Source organism: Mixophyes fleayi, chromosome 3 (assembly GCF_038048845.1).
Source record: "Mixophyes fleayi isolate aMixFle1 chromosome 3, aMixFle1.hap1, whole genome shotgun sequence".
Taxonomy (NCBI): Eukaryota; Metazoa; Chordata; class Amphibia; order Anura; family Limnodynastidae; genus Mixophyes; species Mixophyes fleayi.
The window spans coordinates 4,583,570-4,608,063 of record NC_134404.1 but is presented as its reverse complement, the minus strand read 5'-3'; the positions used below and the strand labels follow the sequence as shown (position 1 = coordinate 4,608,063).

Genomic DNA, 24,494 nt, shown 5'->3' with positions numbered 1-24,494 from the left:
TTTGTTCTGCTGCTATGCTGAAACACTCAACGGAAAAGTCCCATATGGTCTAGCAGTTAGGATTCCTGGTTTTCACCCAGGCGGCCTGGGTTCGACTCCCGGTATGGGAAGTTGAAGCTTTTTTGAATGGCAGCAACAGTACCACTTGTTTAATGCTCTGTTGATCTCAGCAACAAAATCCAGGAGAAACTGTGCTTTGGTTATGGAAATGGGATGTGGTGAAATCCACTGTATTTATATACCTCCCAACATTTCTGTATCCAAAATTAGGACAGAACTGGTCTGACCCCATATTTCAACATCCATCTTCCAAATTTCGAGTGGGACAACCCTATTTTATATGTAACACATCCTTCATGTGAAAAAAAAGAACTCTTGAACTTGTGGATCAATGGGTTTCCAGGGAGAGTTCACAACTTTTTAATGGTGCAGTAGGGATGTTCTGAATGAAACTAGACTACGCAAATGCTTACAAACCAATAATGTCTGCTTCTGTGCCCAGAATTTCTCCGCTTTCCTTAATCAGCATACAAAAGACAGGTTTAAGACACCACGGATGGGAACTGAAATACAATATTACTTCTGAAATCCCATGGATCTGAACCCATAGAAGATGCATTGTAAAAACAGAGAGTACTGTGAGAAATAGTGGTGGCAGCGTGGACCATTGACTAGAAATCCATTTTTGTCTCACTGGGCAAAAGTTTGACAATTTGTCACCACAATTTCTGGAATTTTCATCAATTAAAAAAGTCAAGCTAAATTGGAGAACGCAGAAGAGGTTGAAAATTTTCCAGCATTTTTAATCTTGACGTAAAGGCGTCTGCAGTTGGAAAATCTAAGGAAGCTGTTTTCCCAACTATTTCTGAAGCTAATTAATTCAAAATGAACAAATAAAAATCAAACTTTTAATGATGTATTACCAATTATTAAATATAACAATTTTTACAACTTTTGATGAGCAAGTAGACCAGAAATAAAAATGTGGATCTCTTTATCTAGACAAGCAATTTTTCTGTTTTATGGATAATTCAATTTTGTTTGTGTTTTCACTCAGTCAGATGTAGTGCACATGACATCAGAAGTCCTCTAAAGCACAATCCTTCGACAGCTCAGCTGGTAGAGCGGAGGACTGTAGAGGAAATTGGTACAGAAATCCTTAGGTCGCTGGTTCAACTCCGGCTCGAAGGAAAGTTTTTCATATCATTTTAGAGGGCAATTTCTGACATATTAAATACCCAGAAATATGCATGGCTCATGCTGTTTATCTTTAATAGTCAGAGAAACTGTAACTTGTTTTCATTTCTGCTGCCTGTTAATCATCCTGCATGCTGCTGAGCCTCTAGTAGGGCAATTATGGTTTCTGTGCTCTGTTGAAGTACAGTGCAGAGGCAGGTGATAGAGACACAAGTTCTGTTACTGGGGATACTTTCCATAGCTCTTTGCAACTCATTAAAATGGAAATGAGAACCTTTTCCACTTCTTGGAAAGTGGCCTACAGACATCACACATGGATTTATTGCATTGTTACCTATCCTGCTGGATTGGCATTTACAAATCTGCAAGTGGTCAGGGACGTGCCATGATGATGCAAATCACATCATCAAACATTGCCCACCTCACTGATCACTGAGTGGTCTGGAGCGTGATGATGAAATTAGTGTCATCTTAGGCCATGCCAAACCCACTCCATGTCACCACCTGGTTAAATATGAAATACACAGAGTTAAGATACATTACAGCAAAGCATGATATATTTGTTCTGCTGCTATGCTGAAACACTCAACGGAAAAGTCCCATATGGTCTAGCAGTTAGGATTCCTGGTTTTCACCCAGGCGGCCTGGGTTCGACTCCCGGTATGGGAAGTTGAAGCTTTTTTGAATGGCAGCAACAGTACCACTTGTTTAATGCTCTGTTGATCTCGGCAACAAAATCCAGGAGAAACTGTGCTTTGGTTATGGAAATGGGATGTGGTGAAATCCACAGTATTTATATACCTCCCAACATTTCTGTATCCAAAATTAGGACAGAACTGGTCTGACCCCATATTTCAACATCCATCTTCCAAATTTCGAGTGGGACAACCCTATTTTATATGTAACACATCCTTCATGTGAAAAAAAAGAACTCTTGTACTTGTGGATCAATGGGTTTCCAGGGAGAGTTCACAACTTTTTAATGGTGCAGTAGGGATGTTCTGAATGAAACTAGACTATGCAAATGCTTAGAAACCAATAATGTCTGCTTCTGTGCCCAGAATTTCTCCGCTTTCCTTAATCAGCATACAAAGGACAGGTTTAAGAGACCATGGATGGGAACTGAAATACAATATTACTTCTGAAATCCCATGGATCTGAACCCATAGAAGATGCATTGTAAAAACAGAGAGTACTGTGAGAAATAGTGGTGGCAGCGTGGACCATTGACTAGAAATCCATTTTTGTCTCACTGGGCAAAAGTTTGACAATTTGTCACCACAATTTCTGGAATTTTCATCAATTAAAAAAGTCAAGCTAAATTGGAGAACGCAGAAGAGGGTGAAAATTTTCCAGCATTTTTAATCTTGACGTAAAGGCGTCTACAGTTGGAAAATCTAAGGAAGCTGTTTTCCCAACTATTTCTGAAGCTAATTAATTCAAAATGAACAAAAAAAATCAAACTTTTAATGATGTATTACCAATTATTAAATATGACAATTTTTACAACTTTTGATGAGCAAGTAGACCAGAAATAAAAATGTGGATCTCTTTATCTAGACAAGCAATTTTTCTGTTTTATGGATAATTCAATTTTGTTTGTGTTTTCACTCAGTCAGATATAGTGCACATGACATCAGAAGTCCTCTAAAGCACAATCCTTTGATAGCTCAGCTGGTATAGCGGAGGACTGTAGCGGAAATTGGTACAGAAATCCTTAGGTCGCTGGTTCAACTCCGGCTTGAAGGAAAGTTTTTCATATAATTTTAGAGGGCAATTTCTGACATATTAAATACCCAGAAATATGCATGACTCATGCTGTTTATCTTTAATAGTCAGAGAAACTGTAACTTGTTTTCATTTCTGCTGCCTGTTAATCATCCTGCATGCTGCTGAGCCTCTAGTAGGGCAATTATGGTTTCTGTGCTCTGTTGAAGTACAGTGCAGAGGCAGGTGATAGAGACACAAGTTCTGTTACTGGGGATACTTTCCATAGCTCTTTGCAACTCATTAAAATGGAAATGAGAACCTTTTCCACTTCTTGGAAAGTGGCCTACAGACATCACACATGGATTTATTGCATTGTTACCTATCCTGCTGGATTGGCATTTACAAATCTGCAAGTGGTCAGGGACGTGCCATGATGATGCAAATCACATCATCAAACATTGCCCACCTCACTGATCACTGAGTGGTCTGGAGCGTGATGATGAAATTAGTGTCATCTTAGGCCATGCCAAACCCACTCCATGTCACCACCTGGTTAAATATGAAATACACAGAGTTAAGATACATTACAGCAAAGCATGATATATTTGTTCTGCTGCTATGCTGAAACACTCAACGGAAAAGTCCCATATGGTCTAGCAGTTAGGATTCCTGGTTTTCACCCAGGCGGCCTGGGTTCGACTCCCGGTATGGGAAGTTGAAGCTTTTTTGAATGGCAGCAACAGTACCACTTGTTTAATGCTCTGTTGATCTCAGCAACAAAATCCAGGAGAAACTGTGCTTTGGTTATGGAAATGGGATGTGGTGAAATCCACAGTATTTATATACCTCCCAACATTTCTGTATCCAAAATTAGGACAGAACTGGTCTGACCCCATATTTCAACATCCATCTTCCAAATTTCGAGTGGGACAACCCTATTTTATATGTAACACATCCTTCATGTGAAAAAAAAGAACTCTTGAACTTGTGGATCAATGGGTCTCCATGGAGTGTTCACAACTTTTTAATGGTGCAGTAGGGATGTTCTGAATGAAACTAGACTACGCAAATGCTTACAAACCAATAATGTCTGCTTCTGTGCCCAGAATTTCTCCGCTTTCCTTAATCAGCATACAAAGGACAGGTTTAAGAGACCATGGATGGGAACTGCAATACAATATTACTTCTGAAATCCCATGGATCTGAACCCATAGAAGATGCATTGTAAAAACAGAGAGTACTGTGAGAAATAGTGGTGGCAGCATGGACCATTGACTAGAAATCCATTTTTGTCTCACTGGGCAAAAGTTTGACAATTTGTCACCACAATTTCTGGAATTTTCATCAATTAAAAAAGTCAAGCTAAATTGGAGAACGCAGAAGAGGTTGAAAATTTTCCAGCATTTTTAATCTTGACGTAAAGGCGTCTGCAGTTGGAAAATCTAAGGAAGCTGTTTTCCCAACTATTTCTGAAGCTAATTAATTCAAAATGAACAAATAAAAATCAAACTTTTAATGATGTATTACCAATTATTACATATGACAATTTTTACAACTTTTGATGAGCAAGTAGACCTGAAATAAAAATGTGGATCTCTTTATCTAGACAAGCAATTTTTCTGTTTTATGGATATTTCAATTCTGTTTTTGTTTTCACTCAGTCAGATGTAGTGCACATGACATCAGAAATCCTCTAAAGCACAATCCTTCGATAGCTCAGCTGGTAGAGCGGAGGACTGTAGAGGAAATTGGTACAGAAATCCATAGGTCGCTGGTTCAACTCCAACTCAAAGGAAAGTTTTTCATATCATTTTAGAGGGCAATTTCTGACATATTAAATACCCAGAAATATGCATGGCTCATGCTGTTTATCTTTAATAGTCAGAGAAACTGTAACTTGTTTTCATTTCTGCTGCCTGTTAATCATCCTGCATGCTGCTGAGCCTCTAGTAGGGCAATTATGGTTTCTGTGCTCTGTTGAAGTACAGTGCAGAGGCAGGTGATAGAGACACGAGTTCTGTTACTGGGGATACTTTCCATAGCTCGTTGCAACTCATTAAAATGGAAATGAGAACCTTTTCCACTTCTTGGAAAGTGGCCTCCAGACATCACACATGGATTTATTGCATTGTTACCTATCCTGCTGGATTGGCATTTACAAATCTGCAAGTGGTCAGGGACGTGCCGTGATGATGCAAATCACATCATCAAACATTGCCCACCTCACTGATCACTGAGTGGTCTGGAGCGTGATGATGAAATTAGTGTCATCATAGGCCATGCCAAACCCACTCCATGTCACCACCTGGTTAAATATGAAATACACAGAGTTAAGATACATTACAGCAAAGCATGATATATTTGTTCTGCTGCTATGCTGAAACACTCAACGGAAAAGTCCCATATGGTCTAGCAGTTAGGATTCCTGGTTTTCACCCAGGCGGCCTGGGTTCAACTCCCGGTATGGGAAGTTGAAGCTTTTTTGAATGGCAGCAACAGTACCACTTGTTTAATGCTCTGTTGATCTCGGCAACAAAATCCAGGAGAAACTGTGCTTTGGTTATGGAAATGGGATGTGGTCAAATCCACAGTATTTATATACCTCCCAACATTTCTGTATCCAAAATTAGGACAGAACTGGTCTGACCCCATATTTCAACATCCATCTTCCAAATTTCGAGTGGGACAACCCTATTTTATATGTAACACATCCTTCATGTGAAAAAAAAGAACTCTTGAACTTGTGGATCAATGGGCTTCCAGGGAGTGTTCACAACTTTTTAATGGTGCAGTAGGGATGTTCTGAATGAAACTAGACTACGCAAATGCTTACAAACCAATAATGTCTGCTTCTGTGCCCAGAATTTCTCCGCTTTCCTTAATCAGCATACAAAGGACAGGTTTAAGAGACCATGGATGGGAACTGCAATACAATATTACTTCTGAAATCCCATGGATCTGAACCCATAGAAGATGCATTGTAAAAACAGAGAGTACTGTGAGAAATAGTGGTGGCAGCATGGACCATTGACTAGAAATCCATTTTTGTCTCACTGGGCAAAAGTTTGACAATTTGTCACCACAATTTCTGGAATTTTCATCAATTAAAAAAGTCAAGCTAAATTGGAGAACGCAGAAGAGGTTGAAAATTTTCCAGCATTTTTAATCTTGACGTAAAGGCGTCTGCAGTTGGAAAATCTAAGGAAGCTGTTTTCCCAACTATTTCTGAAGCTAATTAATTCAAAATGAACAAATAAAAATCAAACTTTTAATGATGTATTACCAATTATTAAATATGACAATTTTTACAACTTTTGATGAGCAAGTAGACCTGAAATAAAAATGTGGATCTCTTTATCTAGACAAGCAATTTTTCTGTTTTATGGATATTTCAATTCTGTTTTTGTTTTCACTCAGTCAGATGTAGTGCACATGACATCAGAAATCCTCTAAAGCACAATCCTTCGATAGCTCAGCTGGTAGAGCGGAGGACTGTAGAGGAAATTGGTACAGAAATCCATAGGTCGCTGGTTCAACTCCAGCTCAAAGGAAAGTTTTTCATATCATTTTAGAGGGCAATTTCTGACATATTAAATACCCAGAAATATGCATGGCTCATGCTGTTTATCTTTAATAGTCAGAGAAACTGTAACTTGTTTTCATTTCTGCTGCCTGTTAATCATCCTGCATGCTGCTGAGCCTCTAGTAGGGCAATTATGGTTTCTGTGCTCTGTTGAAGTACAGTGCAGAGGCAGGTGATAGAGACACGAGTTCTGTTACTGGGGATACTTTCCATAGCTCTTTGCAACTCATTAAAATGGAAATGAGAACCTTTTCCACTTCTTGGAAAGTGGCCTCCAGACATCACACATGGATTTCTTGCATTGTTACCTATCCTGCTGGATTGGCATTTACAAATCTGCAAGTGGTCAGGGACGTGCCGTGATGATGCAAATCACATCATCAAACATTGCCCACCTCACTGATCACTGAGTGGTCTGGAGCGTGATGATGAAATTAGTGTCATCATAGGCCATGCCAAACCCACTCCATGTCACCACCTGGTTAAATATGAAATACACAGAGTTAAGATACATTACAGCAAAGCATGATATATTTGTTCTGCTGCTATGCTGAAACATTCAACGGAAAAGTCCCATATGGTCTAGCAGTTAGGATTCCTGGTTTTCACCCAGGCGGCCTGGGTTCGACTCCCGGTATGGGAAGTTGAAGCTTTTTTGAATGGCAGCAACAGTACCACTTGTTTAATGCTCTGTTGATCTCAGCAACAAAATCCAGGAGAAACTGTGCTTTGGTTATGGAAATGGGATGTGGTGAAATCCACAGTATTTATATACCTCCCAACATTTCTGTATCCAAAATTAGGACAGAACTGGTCTGACCCCATATTTCAACATCCATCTTCCAAATTTCGAGTGGGACAACCCTATTTTATATGTAACACATCCTTCATGTGAAAAAAAAGAACTCTTGAACTTGTGGATCAATGGGTTTCCAGGGAGTGTTCACAACTTTTTAATGGTGCAGTAGGGATGTTCTGAATGAAACTAGACTACGCAAATGCTTACAAACCAATAATGTCTGCTTCTGTGCCCAGAATTTCTCCGCTTTCCTTAATCAGCATACAAAGGACAGGTTTAAGAGACCATGGATGGGAACTGAAATACAATATTACTTCTGAAATCCCATGGATCTGAACCCATAGAAGATGCATTGTAAAAACAGAGAGTACTGTGAGAAATAGTGGTGGCAGCATGGACCATTGACTAGAAATCCATTTTTGTCTCACTGGGCAAAAGTTTGACAATTTGTCACCACAATTTCTGGAATTTTCATCAATTAAAAAAGTCAAGCTAAATTGGAGAACGCAGAAGAGGTTGAAAATTTTCCAGCATTTTTAATCTTGACGTAAAGGCGTCTGCAGTTGGAAAATCTAAGGAAGCTGTTTTCCCAACTATTTCTGAAGCTAATTAATTCAAAATGAACAAATAAAAATCAAACTTTTAATGATGTATTACCAATTATTAAATATGACAATTTTTACAACTTTTGATGAGCAAGTAGACCTGAAATAAAAATGTGGATCTCTTTATCTAGACAAGCAATTTTTCTGTTTTATGGATATTTCAATTCTGTTTTTGTTTTCACTCAGTCAGATGTAGTGCACATGACATCAGAAATCCTCTAAAGCACAAACCTTCGATAGCTCAGCTGGTAGAGCGGAGGACTGTAGAGGAAATTGGTACATAAATCCTTAGGTCGCTGGTTCAACTCCAGCTCGAAGGAAAGTTTTTCATATCATTTTAGAGGGCAATTTCTGACATATTAAATACCCAGAAATATGCATGACTCATGCTGTTTATCTTTACTAGTCAGAGAAACTGTAACTTGTTTTCATCTCTGCTGCCTGTTAATCATCCTGCATGCTGCTGAGCCTCTAGTAGGGCAATTATGGTTTCTGTGCTCTGTTGAAGTACAGTGCAGAGGCAGTTGATAGAGACACGAGTTCTGTTACTGGGGATACTTTCCATAGCTCTTTGCAACTCATTAAAATGGAAATGAGAACCTTTTCCACTTCTTGGAAAGTGGCCTCCAGACATCACACATGGATTTATTGCATTGTTACCTATCCTGCTGGATTGGCATTTACAAATCTGCAAGTGGTCAGGGACGTGCCGTGATGATGCAAATCACATCATCAAACATTGCCCACCTCACTAATCACTGAGTGGTCTGGAGCGTGATGATGAAATTAGTGTCATCTTAGGCCATGCCAAACCCACTCCATGTCACCACCTGGTTAAATATGAAATACACAGAGAGTTAAGATACATTACAGCAAAGCATGATATATTTGTTCTGCTGCTATGCTGAAACACTCAACGAAAAAGTCCCATATGGTCTAGCGGTTAGGATTTCTGGTTTTCACCCAGGCGGCCCGGGTTCAACTCCCGGTATGGGAAGTTGAAGCTTTTTTGAATGGCAGCAACAGTACCACTTGTTTAATGCTCTGTTGATCTCAGCAACAAAATCCAGGAAAAACTGTGCTTTGGTTATGGAAATGGGATGTGGTCAAATCCACAGGATTTATATACCTCCCAACATTTCTGTATCCAAAATTAGGATAGAACTGGTCTGACCCCATATTTCAACATCCATCTTCCAAATTTCGAGTGGGACAACCCTATTTTATATGTAACACATCCTTCATGTGAAAAAAAAGAACTCTTGAACTTGTGGATCAATGGGTTTCCAGGGAGAGTTCACAACTTTTTAATGGTGCAGTAGGGATGTTCTGAATGAAACTAGACTACGCAAATGCTTACAAACCAATAATGTCTGCTTCTGTGCCCAGAATTTCTCCGCTTTCCTTAATCAGCATACAAAAAACAGGTTTAAGACACCACGGATGGGAACTGAAATACAATATTACTTCTGAAATCCCATGGATCTGAACCCATAGAAGATGCATTGTAAAAACAGAGAGTACTGTGAGAAATAGTGGTGGCAGCATGGACCATTGACTAGAAATCCATTTTTGTCTCACTGGGCAAAAGTTTGACAATTTGTCACCACAATTTCTGGAATTTTCATCAATTAAAAAAGTCAAGCTAAATTGGAGAACGCAGAAGAGGTTGAAAATTTTCCAGCATTTTTAATCTTGACGTAAAGGCGTCTGCAGTTGGAAAATCTAAGGAAGCTGTTTTCCCAACTATTTCTGAAGCTAATTAATTCAAAATGAACAAATAAAAATCAAACTTTTAATGATGTATTACCAATTATTACATATGACAATTTTTACAACTTTTGATGAGCAAGTAGACCTGAAATAAAAATGTGGATCTCTTTATCTAGACAAGCAATTTTTCTGTTTTATGGATATTTCAATTCTGTTTTTGTTTTCACTCAGTCAGATGTAGTGCACATGACATCAGAAATCCTCTAAAGCACAATCCTTCGATAGCTCAGCTGGTAGAGCGGAGGACTGTAGAGGAAATTGGTACAGAAATCCATAGGTCGCTGGTTCAACTCCAACTCAAAGGAAAGTTTTTCATATCATTTTAGAGGGCAATTTCTGACATATTAAATACCCAGAAATATGCATGGCTCATGCTGTTTATCTTTAATAGTCAGAGAAACTGTAACTTGTTTTCATTTCTGCTGCCTGTTAATCATCCTGCATGCTGCTGAGCCTCTAGTAGGGCAATTATGGTTTCTGTGCTCTGTTGAAGTACAGTGCAGAGGCAGGTGATAGAGACACGAGTTCTGTTACTGGGGATACTTTCCATAGCTCGTTGCAACTCATTAAAATGGAAATGAGAACCTTTTCCACTTCTTGGAAAGTGGCCTCCAGACATCACACATGGATTTATTGCATTGTTACCTATCCTGCTGGATTGGCATTTACAAATCTGCAAGTGGTCAGGGACGTGCCGTGATGATGCAAATCACATCATCAAACATTGCCCACCTCACTGATCACTGAGTGGTCTGGAGCGTGATGATGAAATTAGTGTCATCATAGGCCATGCCAAACCCACTCCATGTCACCACCTGGTTAAATATGAAATACACAGAGTTAAGATACATTACAGCAAAGCATGATATATTTGTTCTGCTGCTATGCTGAAACACTCAACGGAAAAGTCCCATATGGTCTAGCAGTTAGGATTCCTGGTTTTCACCCAGGCGGCCTGGGTTCAACTCCCGGTATGGGAAGTTGAAGCTTTTTTGAATGGCAGCAACAGTACCACTTGTTTAATGCTCTGTTGATCTCGGCAACAAAATCCAGGAGAAACTGTGCTTTGGTTATGGAAATGGGATGTGGTCAAATCCACAGTATTTATATACCTCCCAACATTTCTGTATCCAAAATTAGGACAGAACTGGTCTGACCCCATATTTCAACATCCATCTTCCAAATTTCGAGTGGGACAACCCTATTTTATATGTAACACATCCTTCATGTGAAAAAAAAGAACTCTTGAACTTGTGGATCAATGGGCTTCCAGGGAGTGTTCACAACTTTTTAATGGTGCAGTAGGGATGTTCTGAATGAAACTAGACTACGCAAATGCTTACAAACCAATAATGTCTGCTTCTGTGCCCAGAATTTCTCCGCTTTCCTTAATCAGCATACAAAGGACAGGTTTAAGAGACCATGGATGGGAACTGCAATACAATATTACTTCTGAAATCCCATGGATCTGAACCCATAGAAGATGCATTGTAAAAACAGAGAGTACTGTGAGAAATAGTGGTGGCAGCATGGACCATTGACTAGAAATCCATTTTTGTCTCACTGGGCAAAAGTTTGACAATTTGTCACCACAATTTCTGGAATTTTCATCAATTAAAAAAGTCAAGCTAAATTGGAGAACGCAGAAGAGGTTGAAAATTTTCCAGCATTTTTAATCTTGACGTAAAGGCGTCTGCAGTTGGAAAATCTAAGGAAGCTGTTTTCCCAACTATTTCTGAAGCTAATTAATTCAAAATGAACAAATAAAAATCAAACTTTTAATGATGTATTACCAATTATTAAATATGACAATTTTTACAACTTTTGATGAGCAAGTAGACCTGAAATAAAAATGTGGATCTCTTTATCTAGACAAGCAATTTTTCTGTTTTATGGATATTTCAATTCTGTTTTTGTTTTCACTCAGTCAGATGTAGTGCACATGACATCAGAAATCCTCTAAAGCACAATCCTTCGATAGCTCAGCTGGTAGAGCGGAGGACTGTAGAGGAAATTGGTACAGAAATCCATAGGTCGCTGGTTCAACTCCAGCTCAAAGGAAAGTTTTTCATATCATTTTAGAGGGCAATTTCTGACATATTAAATACCCAGAAATATGCATGGCTCATGCTGTTTATCTTTAATAGTCAGAGAAACTGTAACTTGTTTTCATTTCTGCTGCCTGTTAATCATCCTGCATGCTGCTGAGCCTCTAGTAGGGCAATTATGGTTTCTGTGCTCTGTTGAAGTACAGTGCAGAGGCAGGTGATAGAGACACGAGTTCTGTTACTGGGGATACTTTCCATAGCTCTTTGCAACTCATTAAAATGGAAATGAGAACCTTTTCCACTTCTTGGAAAGTGGCCTCCAGACATCACACATGGATTTCTTGCATTGTTACCTATCCTGCTGGATTGGCATTTACAAATCTGCAAGTGGTCAGGGACGTGCCGTGATGATGCAAATCACATCATCAAACATTGCCCACCTCACTGATCACTGAGTGGTCTGGAGCGTGATGATGAAATTAGTGTCATCATAGGCCATGCCAAACCCACTCCATGTCACCACCTGGTTAAATATGAAATACACAGAGTTAAGATACATTACAGCAAAGCATGATATATTTGTTCTGCTGCTATGCTGAAACATTCAACGGAAAAGTCCCATATGGTCTAGCAGTTAGGATTCCTGGTTTTCACCCAGGCGGCCTGGGTTCGACTCCCGGTATGGGAAGTTGAAGCTTTTTTGAATGGCAGCAACAGTACCACTTGTTTAATGCTCTGTTGATCTCAGCAACAAAATCCAGGAGAAACTGTGCTTTGGTTATGGAAATGGGATGTGGTGAAATCCACAGTATTTATATACCTCCCAACATTTCTGTATCCAAAATTAGGACAGAACTGGTCTGACCCCATATTTCAACATCCATCTTCCAAATTTCGAGTGGGACAACCCTATTTTATATGTAACACATCCTTCATGTGAAAAAAAAGAACTCTTGAACTTGTGGATCAATGGGTTTCCAGGGAGTGTTCACAACTTTTTAATGGTGCAGTAGGGATGTTCTGAATGAAACTAGACTACGCAAATGCTTACAAACCAATAATGTCTGCTTCTGTGCCCAGAATTTCTCCGCTTTCCTTAATCAGCATACAAAGGACAGGTTTAAGAGACCATGGATGGGAACTGAAATACAATATTACTTCTGAAATCCCATGGATCTGAACCCATAGAAGATGCATTGTAAAAACAGAGAGTACTGTGAGAAATAGTGGTGGCAGCATGGACCATTGACTAGAAATCCATTTTTGTCTCACTGGGCAAAAGTTTGACAATTTGTCACCACAATTTCTGGAATTTTCATCAATTAAAAAAGTCAAGCTAAATTGGAGAACGCAGAAGAGGTTGAAAATTTTCCAGCATTTTTAATCTTGACGTAAAGGCGTCTGCAGTTGGAAAATCTAAGGAAGCTGTTTTCCCAACTATTTCTGAAGCTAATTAATTCAAAATGAACAAATAAAAATCAAACTTTTAATGATGTATTACCAATTATTAAATATGACAATTTTTACAACTTTTGATGAGCAAGTAGACCTGAAATAAAAATGTGGATCTCTTTATCTAGACAAGCAATTTTTCTGTTTTATGGATATTTCAATTCTGTTTTTGTTTTCACTCAGTCAGATGTAGTGCACATGACATCAGAAATCCTCTAAAGCACAAACCTTCGATAGCTCAGCTGGTAGAGCGGAGGACTGTAGAGGAAATTGGTACATAAATCCTTAGGTCGCTGGTTCAACTCCAGCTCGAAGGAAAGTTTTTCATATCATTTTAGAGGGCAATTTCTGACATATTAAATACCCAGAAATATGCATGACTCATGCTGTTTATCTTTACTAGTCAGAGAAACTGTAACTTGTTTTCATCTCTGCTGCCTGTTAATCATCCTGCATGCTGCTGAGCCTCTAGTAGGGCAATTATGGTTTCTGTGCTCTGTTGAAGTACAGTGCAGAGGCAGTTGATAGAGACACGAGTTCTGTTACTGGGGATACTTTCCATAGCTCTTTGCAACTCATTAAAATGGAAATGAGAACCTTTTCCACTTCTTGGAAAGTGGCCTCCAGACATCACACATGGATTTATTGCATTGTTACCTATCCTGCTGGATTGGCATTTACAAATCTGCAAGTGGTCAGGGACGTGCCGTGATGATGCAAATCACATCATCAAACATTGCCCACCTCACTAATCACTGAGTGGTCTGGAGCGTGATGATGAAATTAGTGTCATCTTAGGCCATGCCAAACCCACTCCATGTCACCACCTGGTTAAATATGAAATACACAGAGAGTTAAGATACATTACAGCAAAGCATGATATATTTGTTCTGCTGCTATGCTGAAACACTCAACGAAAAAGTCCCATATGGTCTAGCGGTTAGGATTTCTGGTTTTCACCCAGGCGGCCCGGGTTCAACTCCCGGTATGGGAAGTTGAAGCTTTTTTGAATGGCAGCAACAGTACCACTTGTTTAATGCTCTGTTGATCTCAGCAACAAAATCCAGGAAAAACTGTGCTTTGGTTATGGAAATGGGATGTGGTCAAATCCACAGGATTTATATACCTCCCAACATTTCTGTATCCAAAATTAGGATAGAACTGGTCTGACCCCATATTTCAACATCCATCTTCCAAATTTCGAGTGGGACAACCCTATTTTATATGTAACACATCCTTCATGTGAAAAAAAAGAACTCTTGAACTTGTGGATCAATGGGTTTCCAGGGAGAGTTCACAACTTTTTAATGGTGCAGTAGGGATGTTCTGAATGAAACTAGACTACGCAAATGCTTACAAACCAATAATGTCTGCTTCTGTGCCCAGAATTTCTCCGCTTTCCTTAATCAGCATACAAAAAACAGGTTTAAGACACCACGGATGGGAACTGAAATACAATATTACTTCTGAAATCCCATGGATCTGAACCCATAGAAGATGCATTGTAAAAACAGAGAGTACTGTGAGAAATAGTGGTGGCAGCGTGGACCATTGACTAGAAATCCATTTTTGTCTCACTGGGCAAAAGTTTGACAATTTGTCACCACAATTTCTGGAATTTTCATCAATTAAAAAAGTCAAGCTAAATTGGAGAACGCAGAAGAGGTTGAAAATTTTCCAGCATTTTTAATCTTGACGTAAAGGCGTCTGCAGTTGGAAAATCTAAGGAAGCTGTTTTCCCAACTATTTCTGAAGCTAATTAATTCAAAATGAACAAATAAAAATCAAACTTTTAATGATGTATTACCAATTATTAAATATAACAATTTTTACAACTTTTGATGAGCAAGTAGACCAGAAATAAAAATGTGGATCTCTTTATCTAGACAAGCAATTTTTCTGTTTTATGGATAATTCAATTTTGTTTGTGTTTTCACTCAGTCAGATGTAGTGCACATGACATCAGAAGTCCTCTAAAGCACAATCCTTCGATAGCTCAGCTGGTAGAGCGGAGGACTGTAGAGGAAATTGGTACAGAAATCCTTAGGTCGCTGGTTCAACTCCGGCTCGAAGGAAAGTTTTTCATATCATTTTAGAGGGCAAATTCTGACATATTAAATACCCAGAAATATGCATGGCTCATACTGTTTATCTTTAATAGTCAGAGAAACTGTAACTTGTTTTCATTTCTGCTGCATGTTAATCATCCTGCATGCTGCTGAGCCTCTAGTAGAGCAATTATGGTTTCTGTGCTCTGTTGAAGTACAGTGCAGAGGCAGGTGATAGAGACACGAGTTCTGTTACTGGGGATACTTTCCATAGCTCTTTGCAACTCATTAAAATGGAAATGAGAACCTTTTCCACTTCTTGGAAAGTGGCCTCCAGACATCACACATGGATTTATTGCATTGTTACCTATCCTGCTGGATTGGCATTTACAAATCTGCAAGTGGTCAGGGACGTGCCGTGATGATGCAAATCACATCATCAAACATTGCCCACCTCACTAATCACTGAGTGGTCTGGAGCGTGATGATGAAATTAGTGTCATCTTAGGCCATGCAAAACCCACTCCATGTCACCACCTGGTTAAATATGAAATACACAGAGAGTTAAGATACATTACAGCAAAGCATGATATATTTGTTCTGCTGCTATGCTGAAACACTCAACGAAAAAGTCCCATATGGTCTAGCGGTTAGGATTCCTGGTTTTCACCCAGCCTGTCTGGGTTCAACTCCCGGTATGGGAAGTTGAAGCTTTTTTGAATGGCAGCAACAGTACCACTAGTTTAATGCTCTGTTGATCTCAGCAACAAAATCCAGGAAAAACTGTGCTTTGGTTATGGAAATGGGATGTGGTCAAATCCACAGGATTTATATACCTCCCAACATTTCTGTATCCAAAATTAGGACAGAACTGGTCTGACCCCATATTTCAACATCCATCTTCCAAATTTAGAGTGGGACAACCCTATTTTATATGTAACACATCCTTCATGTGAAAAAAAAGAACTCTTGAACTTGTGGATCAATGGGTTTCCAGGGAGAGTTCACAACTTTTTAATGGTGCAGTAGGGATGTTCTGAATGAAACTAGACTACGCCAATGCTTACAAACCAATAATGTCTGCTTCTGTGCCCAGAATTTCTCCGCTTTCCTTAATCAGCATACAAAGGACAGGTTTAAGAGACCATGGATGGGAACTGAAATACAATATTACTTCTGAAATCCCATGGATCTGAACCCATAGAAGATGCATTGTAAAAACAGAGAGTACTGTGAGAAATAGTGGTGGCAGCGTGGACCATTGACTAGAAATCCATTTTTGTCTCACTGGGCAAAAGTTTGACAATTTGTCACCACAATTTCTGGAATTTTCATCAATTAAAAAAGTCAAGCTAAATTGGAGAACGCAGAAGAGGTTGAAAATTTTCCAGCATTTTTAATCTTGACGTAAAGGCGTCTGCAGTTGGAAAATCTAAGGAAGCTGTTTTCCCAACTATTTCTGAAGCTAATTAATTCAAAATGAACAAATAAAAATCAAACTTTTAATGATGTATTACCAATTATTAAATATAACAATTTTTACAACTTTTGATGAGCAAGTAGACCAGAAATAAAAATGTGGATCTCTTTATCTAGACAAGCAATTTTTCTGTTTTATGGATAATTCAATTTTGTTTGTGTTTTCACTCAGTCAGATGTAGTGCACATGACATCAGAAGTCCTCTAAAGCACAATCCTTCGATAGCTCAGCTGGTAGAGCGGAGGACTGTAGAGGAAATTGGTACAGAAATCCTTAGGTCGCTGGTTCAACTCCGGCTCGAAGGAAAGTTTTTCATATCATTTTAGAGGGCAATTTCTGACATATTAAATACCCAGAAATATCCATGGCTCATGCTGTTTATCTTTAATAGTCAGAGAAACTGTAACTTGTTTTCATTTCTGCTGCCTGTTAATCATCCTGCATGCTGCTGAGCCTCTAGTAGGGCAATTATGGTTTCTGTGCTCTGTTGAAGTACCGTGCAGAGGCAGGTGATAGAGACACGAGTTATGTTACTGGGCATACATTCCATAGCTCTTTGCAACTCAATAAAATGGAAATGAGAACCTTTTCCACTTCTTGGAAAGTGGCCTCCAGACATCACATATGGATTTATTGCATTGTTACCTATCCTGCTGGATTGGCATTTACAAATCTGCAAGTGGTCAGGGACGTGCCGTGATGATGCAAATCACATCATCAAACATTGCCCACCTCACTAATCACTGAGTGGTCTGGAGCGTGATGATGAAATTAGTGTCATCTTAGGCCATGCCAAACCCACTCCATGTAACCACCTGGTTAAATATGAAATACACAGAGAGTTAAGATACATTACAGCAAAGCATGATATATTTGTTCTGCTGCTATGCTGAAACACTCAACGAAAAAGTCCCATATGGTCTAGCGGTTAGGATTCCTGGTTTTCACCCAGGCGGCCCGGGTTCGACTCCCGGTATGGGAAGTTGAAGCTTTTTTGAATGGCAGCAACAGTACCACTTGTTTAATGCTCTGTTGATCTCAGCAACAAAATCCAGGAAAAACTGTGCTTTGGTTATGGAAATGGGATGTGGTCAAATCCACAGGATTTATATACCTCCCAACATTTCTGTATCCAAAATTAGGACAGAACTGGTCTGACCCCATATTTCAACATCCATCTTCCAAATTTCGAGTGGGACAACCCTATTTTATATGTAACACATCCTTCATGTGAAAAAAAAGAACTCTTGAACTTGTGGATCAATGGGTTTCCAGGGAGAGTTCACAACTTTTTAATGGTGCAGTAGGGATGTTCTGAATGAAACTAGACTACGCCAATGCTTACAAACCAATAATGTCTGCTTCTGTGCCCAGAATTTCTCCGCTTTCCTTAATCAGCATACAAAGGACAGGTTTAAGAGACCATGGATGGGAACTGAAATACAATATTACTTCTGAAATCCCATGGATCTGAACCCATAGAAGATGCATTGTAAAAACAGAGAGTACTGTGAGAAATAGTGGTGGCAGCGTGGACCATTGACTAGAAATCCATTTTTGTCTCACTGGGCAAAAGTTTGACAATTTGTCACCACAATTTCTGGAATTTTCATCAATTAAAAAAGTCAAGCTAAATTGGAGAACGCAGAAGAGGTTGAAAATTTTCCAGCATTTTTAATCTTGACGTAAAGGCGTCTGCAGTTGGAAAATCTAAGGAAGCTGTTTTCCCAACTATTTCTGACGCTAATTGATTCAAAATAAACAAATAAAAATCAAACTTTTAATGATGTATTACCAATTATTAAATATAACAATTTTTACAACTTTTGATGAGCAAGTAGACCAGAAATAAAAATGTGGATCTCTTTATCTAGACAAGCAATTTTTCTGTTTTATGGATAATTCAATTTTGTTTGTGTTTTCACTCAGTCAGATGTAGTGCACATGACATCAGAAGTCCTCTAAAGCACAATCCTTCGATAGCTCAGCTGGTAGAGCGGAGGACTGTAGAGGAAATTGGTACAGAAATCCTTAGGTCGCTGGTTCAACTCCAGCTCAAAGGAAAGTTTTTCATATCATTTTAGAGGGCAATTTCTGACATATTAAATACCCAGAAATATCCATGGCTCATGCTGTTTATCTTTAATAGTCAGAGAAACTGTAACTTGTTTTCATTTCTGCTGCCTGTTAATCATCCTGCATGCTGCTGAGCCTCTAATAGGGCAATTATGGTTTCTGTGCTCTGTTGAAGTACAGTGCAGAGGCAGGTGATAGAGACACGAGTTCTGTTACTGGGCATACATTCCATAGCTCTTTGCAACTCAATAAAATGGAAATGAGAACCTTTTCCACTTCTTGGAAAGTGGCCTCCAGACATCACATATGGATTTATTGCATTGTTACCTATCCTGCTGGATTGGCATTTACAAATCTGCAAGTGGTCAGGGACGTGCCGTGATGATGCAAATCACATCATCAAACATTGCCCACCTCACTAATCACTGAGGGGTCTGGAGCGTGATGATGAAATTAGTGTCATCTTAGGCCATGCCAAACCCACTCCATGTCACCACCTGGTTAAATATGAAATACACAGAGAGTTAAGATACATTACAGCAAAGCATGATATATTTGTTCTGCTGCTATGCTGAAACACTCAACGAAAAAGTCCCATATGGTCTAGCGGTTAGGATTCCTGGTTTTCACCCAGGCGGCCCGGGTTCGACTCCCGGTATGGGAAGTTGAAGCTTTTTTGAATGGCAGCAACAGTACCACTTGTTTAATGCTCTGTTGATCTCAGCAACAAAATCCAGGAGAAACTGTGCTTTGGTTATGGAAATGGGATGTGGTGAAATCCACAGGATTTATATACCTCCCAACATTTCTGTATCCAAAATTAGGACAGAACTGGTCTGACCCCATATTTCAACATCCATCTTCCAAATTTCGAGTGGGACAACCCTATTTTATATGTAACACATCCTTCATGTGAAAAAAAAGAACTCTTGAACTTGTGGATCAATGGGTTTCCAGGGAGAGTTCACAACTTTTTAATGGTGCAGTAGGGATGTTCTGAATGAAACTAGACTACGCCAATGCTTACAAACCAATAATGTCTGCTTCTGTGCCCAGAATTTCTCCGCTTTCCTTAATCAGCATACAAAGGACAGGTTTAAGAGACCACGGATGGGAACTGAAATACAATATTACTTCTGAAATCCCATGGATCTGAACCCATAGAAGATGCATTGTAAAAACAGAGAGTACTGTGAGAAATAGTGGTGGCAGCGTGGACCATTGACTAGAAATCCATTTTTGTCTCACTGGGCAAAAGTTTGACAATTTGTCACCACAATTTCTGGAATTTTCATCAATTAAAAAAGTCAAGCTAAATTGGAGAACGCAGAAAAGGTTGAAAATTTTCCAGCATTTTTAGTCTTGACGTAAAGGCGTCTGCAGTTGGAAAATCTAAGGAAGCTGTTTTCCCAACTATTTCTGAAGCTAATTAATTCAAAATGAACAAATAAAAATCAAACTTTTAATGATGTATTACCAATTATTAAATATGACAATTTTTACAACTTTTGATGAGCAAGTAGACCAGAAATAAAAATGTGGATCTCTTTATCTAGACAAGCAATTTTTCTGTTTTATGGATAATTCAATTCTGTTTGTGTTTTCACTCAGTCAGATGTAGTGCACATGACATCAGAAGTCCTCTAAAGCACAATCCTTCGATAGCTCAGCTGGTAGAGCGGAGGACTGTAGAGGAAATTGGTACAGAAATCCTTAGGTCGCTGGTTCAACTCCAGCTCAAAGGAAAGTTTTTCATATCATTTTAGAGGGCAATTTCTGACATATTAAATACCCAGAAATATCCATGGCTCATGCTGTTTATCTTTAATAGTCAGAGAAACTGTAACTTGTTTTCATTTCTGCTGCCTGTTAATCATCCTGCATGCTGCTGAGCCTCTAATAGGGCAATTATGGTTTCTGTGCTCTGTTGAAGTACAGTGCAGAGGCAGGTGATAGAGACACGAGTTCTGTTACTGGGCATACATTCCATAGCTCTTTGCAACTCAATAAAATGGAAATGAGAACCTTTTCCACTTCTTGGAAAGTGGCCTCCAGACATCACATATGGATTTATTGCATTGTTACCTATCCTGCTGGATTGGCATTTACAAATCTGCAAGTGGTCAGGGACGTGCCGTGATGATGCAAATCACATCATCAAACATTGCCCACCTCACTAATCACTGAGGGGTCTGGAGCGTGATGATGAAATTAGTGTCATCTTAGGCCATGCCAAACCCACTCCATGTCACCACCTGGTTAAATATGAAATACACAGAGAGTTAAGATACATTACAGCAAAGCATGATATATTTGTTCTGCTGCTATGCTGAAACACTCAACGAAAAAGTCCCATATGGTCTAGCGGTTAGGATTCCTGGTTTTCACCCAGGCGGCCCGGGTTCGACTCCCGGTATGGGAAGTTGAAGCTTTTTTGAATGGCAGCAACAGTACCACTTGTTTAATGCTCTGTTGATCTCAGCAACAAAATCCAGGAGAAACTGTGCTTTGGTTATGGAAATGGGATGTGGTGAAATCCACAGGATTTATATACCTCCCAACATTTCTGTATCCAAAATTAGGACAGAACTGGTCTGACCCCATATTTCAACATCCATCTTCCAAATTTCGAGTGGGACAACCCTATTTTATATGTAACACATCCTTCATGTGAAAAAAAAGAACTCTTGAACTTGTGGATCAATGGGTTTCCAGGGAGAGTTCACAACTTTTTAATGGTGCAGTAGGGATGTTCTGAATGAAACTAGACTACGCCAATGCTTACAAACCAATAATGTCTGCTTCTGTGCCCAGAATTTCTCCGCTTTCCTTAATCAGCATACAAAGGACAGGTTTAAGAGACCACGGATGGGAACTGAAATACAATATTACTTCTGAAATCCCATGGATCTGAACCCATAGAAGATGCATTGTAAAAACAGAGAGTACTGTGAGAAATAGTGGTGGCAGCGTGGACCATTGACTAGAAATCCATTTTTGTCTCACTGGGCAAAAGTTTGACAATTTGTCACCACAATTTCTGGAATTTTCATCAATTAAAAAAGTCAAGCTAAATTGGAGAACGCAGAAGAGGTTGAAAATTTTCCAGCATTTTTAGTCTTGACGTAAAGGCGTCTGCAGTTGGAAAATCTAAGGAAGCTGTTTTCCCAACTATTTCTGAAGCTAATTAATTCAAAATGAACAAATAAAAATCAAACTTTTAATGATGTATTACCAATTATTAAATATGACAATTTTTACAACTTTTGATGAGCAAGTAGACCAGAAATAAAAATGTGGATCTCTTTATCTAGACAAGCAATTTTTCTGTTTTATGGATAATTCAATTCTGTTTGTGTTTTCACTCAGTCAGATGTAGTGCACATGACATCAGAAATACTCTAAAGCACAATCCTTCAATAGCTCAGCTGGTAGAGCGGAGGACTGAAGATCTAAAGGTCCCTGGTTTGATCCCGGGTTTCGGCATGTTTGAACAGGTGTTTTTTGAAGTGAAAAGCTCGAACTGGAAGTAATTTCAAGATGAAATTCCATAATGTCATCCACCAATTTTTCTTAGCAAAGAAGAATATTCAGCCCCATCTTTCAAATAATCAGAACATTTTATTTAATAACACTGTCCAGAAATACAGGATAAAAAATGTCCATGATTTCAGTAGTCCGGGCTTGACTCTTTATGCAATTGTAATTATCTCAATGATAAAATTTCTCAGCATTTTGCATCAATGCTTCTATTATAAAATAAAGGTTTTGTGATGGGTGAACATACAGTATAAAAACTGCTATGAAATGCTATGTTTACATTCGAAGCAATCATGAGAAAAAGAAAAACTGTTATATAACCTTGTGTAATCTTCCTGGCATGACTCAGTTTGGAGAAAGTTAGGTTGAAGATCCAAAGGATTGCTGGCTTTCAATTTCTGGGGCTTTCTCTCTCTTCTACTACAGGAGAGAAGATTAATGAGCCCTAGCCTTCCACTGAACAATAAAACTAAAATTAACAATACTTACCTGCAATGCAGCAGCAGATACTAAGGTGTTCATGATTTTCATGGACTCACCTTAAATTCCAATGAAATTTAGAATGAGAAAGTACCTGTAGCTAATTAAAGCTTATTCATTTGAAATCATTATAGTAATCCGAAATTGTGTATACATACATCTTCCAAGCTGGCCGAAATAGCTCGGCTGGAAGAGTGTTAGACTGAAGATCTAAAGGTCCCTGGTTCGATCCTGGGTTTCGGCATGTTTGAACAGGTGTTTTTTGAAGTGAAAAGCTCGAACTGGAAGTAATTTCAAGATGAAATTCCATAATGTCATCCACCAATTTTTCTTAGCAAAGAAGAATATTCAGCCCCATCTTTCAAATAATCAGAACATTTCATTTAATAACACTGTCCAGAAATACACGATAAAAAGTGTCCATGATTTCAGTAGTCCGGGCTTGACTCTATATGCAATTGTAATTATCTCAATGATAAAATTTCTCAGCATTTTGCATCAATGCTTCTATTATAAAATAAAGGTTTTGTGATGGGTGAACATACAGTATAAAAACTGCTATGAAATGCTATGTTTACATTCGAAGCAATCATAATGAAAGGAAAAACTGTTATATAACCTTGTGTAATCTTCCTGGCATGACTAAGTTTGGAGAAAGTTAGGTTGAAGATCCAAAGGATTGTTGGCTTTCATATTCTGGGGCTTTCTCTCTCTTCTACTACAGGAGAGAAGATTAATGAGCCCTAGCCTTCCACTGAACAATAAAACTAAAATTAACAATACTTACCTGCAATGCAGCAGCAGATACTAAGGTGTTCATGATTTTCATGGACTCACCTTAAATTCCAATGAAATTTAGAATGAGAAAGTACCTGTAGCTAATTAAAGCTTATTCATTTGAAATCATTATAGTAATCCGAAATTGTAAATACATTCGTCTTCCAAGCTGGCCGAAATAGCTCAGCTGGGAGAGCGTTAGACTGAAGATCTAAAGGTCCCTGGTTCGATCCCGGGTTTCGGCATGTTTGAACAGGTGTTTTTTGAAGTGAAAAGCTCGAACTGGAAGTAATTTCAAGATGAAATTCCATAATGTCATCCACCAATTTTTCTTAGCAAAGAAGAATATTCAGCCCCATCTTTCAAATAATCAGAACATTTTATTTAATAACACTGTCCAGAAATACAGGATAAAAAATTTCCATGATTTCAATAGTCAGGGCTTGACTCTTTATGCAATTGTAATTATCTCAATGATAAAATTTCTCAGCGTTTTGCATCAATGCTTCTATTATAAAATAAAGGTTTTGTGATGGGTGAACATACAGTATAAAAACTGCTATGAAATGCTATGTTTACATTCAAAGCAATCATGAGAAAAAGAAAAACTGTTATATAACCTTGTGTAATCTTCCTGGCATGACTCAGTTTATAGAAAGTTAAGTTGAAGATCCAAAGGATTGTTGGCTTTCAATTTCTGGGGCTTTCTCTCTCTTCTACTACAGGAGAGAAGATTAATGAGCCCTAGCCTTCCACTGAACAATAAAACTAAAATTAACAATACTTACCTGCAATGCAGCAGCAGATACTAAGGTGTTCATGATTTTCATGGACTCACCTTAAATTCCAATGAAATTTAGAATGAGAAAGTACCTGTAGCTAATTAAAGCTTATTCATTTGAAATCATTATAGTAATCCGAAATTG

At 38.7% G+C, this 24,494-nt stretch overlaps 15 non-coding genes across 15 annotated transcripts; all 15 read left to right on the top strand.

Annotated features, from left to right (window-relative positions):
- Nucleotides 1-38: 38 nt before the first annotated feature.
- On the top strand, nucleotides 39-110 carry TRNAE-UUC (transfer RNA glutamic acid (anticodon UUC)). Its single transcript has one exon. It is a non-coding gene; the product is annotated as a tRNA-Glu (tRNA).
- Nucleotides 111-1,794: 1,684 nt separating this feature from the next.
- On the top strand, nucleotides 1,795-1,866 carry TRNAE-UUC (transfer RNA glutamic acid (anticodon UUC)). The gene has a single exon. It is a non-coding gene; the product is annotated as a tRNA-Glu (tRNA).
- A 1,683-nt stretch (nucleotides 1,867-3,549) lies between these two features.
- TRNAE-UUC (transfer RNA glutamic acid (anticodon UUC)) lies at nucleotides 3,550-3,621 on the top strand. The gene has a single exon. It is a non-coding gene; the product is annotated as a tRNA-Glu (tRNA).
- A 3,440-nt stretch (nucleotides 3,622-7,061) lies between these two features.
- TRNAE-UUC (transfer RNA glutamic acid (anticodon UUC)) lies at nucleotides 7,062-7,133 on the top strand. The gene has a single exon. It is a non-coding gene; the product is annotated as a tRNA-Glu (tRNA).
- Nucleotides 7,134-8,124: 991 nt separating this feature from the next.
- Nucleotides 8,125-8,214, top strand: TRNAY-GUA (transfer RNA tyrosine (anticodon GUA)). The gene is given in 2 exon segments: nucleotides 8,125-8,161; nucleotides 8,179-8,214. It is a non-coding gene; the product is annotated as a tRNA-Tyr (tRNA).
- Nucleotides 8,215-8,819: 605 nt separating this feature from the next.
- TRNAE-UUC (transfer RNA glutamic acid (anticodon UUC)) lies at nucleotides 8,820-8,891 on the top strand. The gene has a single exon. It is a non-coding gene; the product is annotated as a tRNA-Glu (tRNA).
- A 3,440-nt stretch (nucleotides 8,892-12,331) lies between these two features.
- On the top strand, nucleotides 12,332-12,403 carry TRNAE-UUC (transfer RNA glutamic acid (anticodon UUC)). Its single transcript has one exon. It is a non-coding gene; the product is annotated as a tRNA-Glu (tRNA).
- Nucleotides 12,404-13,394: 991 nt separating this feature from the next.
- TRNAY-GUA (transfer RNA tyrosine (anticodon GUA)) lies at nucleotides 13,395-13,484 on the top strand. The gene is given in 2 exon segments: nucleotides 13,395-13,431; nucleotides 13,449-13,484. It is a non-coding gene; the product is annotated as a tRNA-Tyr (tRNA).
- Nucleotides 13,485-14,089: 605 nt separating this feature from the next.
- Nucleotides 14,090-14,161, top strand: TRNAE-UUC (transfer RNA glutamic acid (anticodon UUC)). Its single transcript has one exon. It is a non-coding gene; the product is annotated as a tRNA-Glu (tRNA).
- A 991-nt stretch (nucleotides 14,162-15,152) lies between these two features.
- Nucleotides 15,153-15,242, top strand: TRNAY-GUA (transfer RNA tyrosine (anticodon GUA)). Its single transcript is given in 2 exon segments — nucleotides 15,153-15,189; nucleotides 15,207-15,242. It is a non-coding gene; the product is annotated as a tRNA-Tyr (tRNA).
- Nucleotides 15,243-16,910: 1,668 nt separating this feature from the next.
- TRNAY-GUA (transfer RNA tyrosine (anticodon GUA)) lies at nucleotides 16,911-17,000 on the top strand. Its single transcript is given in 2 exon segments — nucleotides 16,911-16,947; nucleotides 16,965-17,000. It is a non-coding gene; the product is annotated as a tRNA-Tyr (tRNA).
- Nucleotides 17,001-17,605: 605 nt separating this feature from the next.
- TRNAE-UUC (transfer RNA glutamic acid (anticodon UUC)) lies at nucleotides 17,606-17,677 on the top strand. Its single transcript has one exon. It is a non-coding gene; the product is annotated as a tRNA-Glu (tRNA).
- A 1,686-nt stretch (nucleotides 17,678-19,363) lies between these two features.
- Nucleotides 19,364-19,435, top strand: TRNAE-UUC (transfer RNA glutamic acid (anticodon UUC)). Its single transcript has one exon. It is a non-coding gene; the product is annotated as a tRNA-Glu (tRNA).
- A 1,686-nt stretch (nucleotides 19,436-21,121) lies between these two features.
- Nucleotides 21,122-21,193, top strand: TRNAE-UUC (transfer RNA glutamic acid (anticodon UUC)). Its single transcript has one exon. It is a non-coding gene; the product is annotated as a tRNA-Glu (tRNA).
- Nucleotides 21,194-23,740: 2,547 nt separating this feature from the next.
- Nucleotides 23,741-23,813, top strand: TRNAF-GAA (transfer RNA phenylalanine (anticodon GAA)). The gene has a single exon. It is a non-coding gene; the product is annotated as a tRNA-Phe (tRNA).
- Nucleotides 23,814-24,494: the final 681 nt, after the last annotated feature.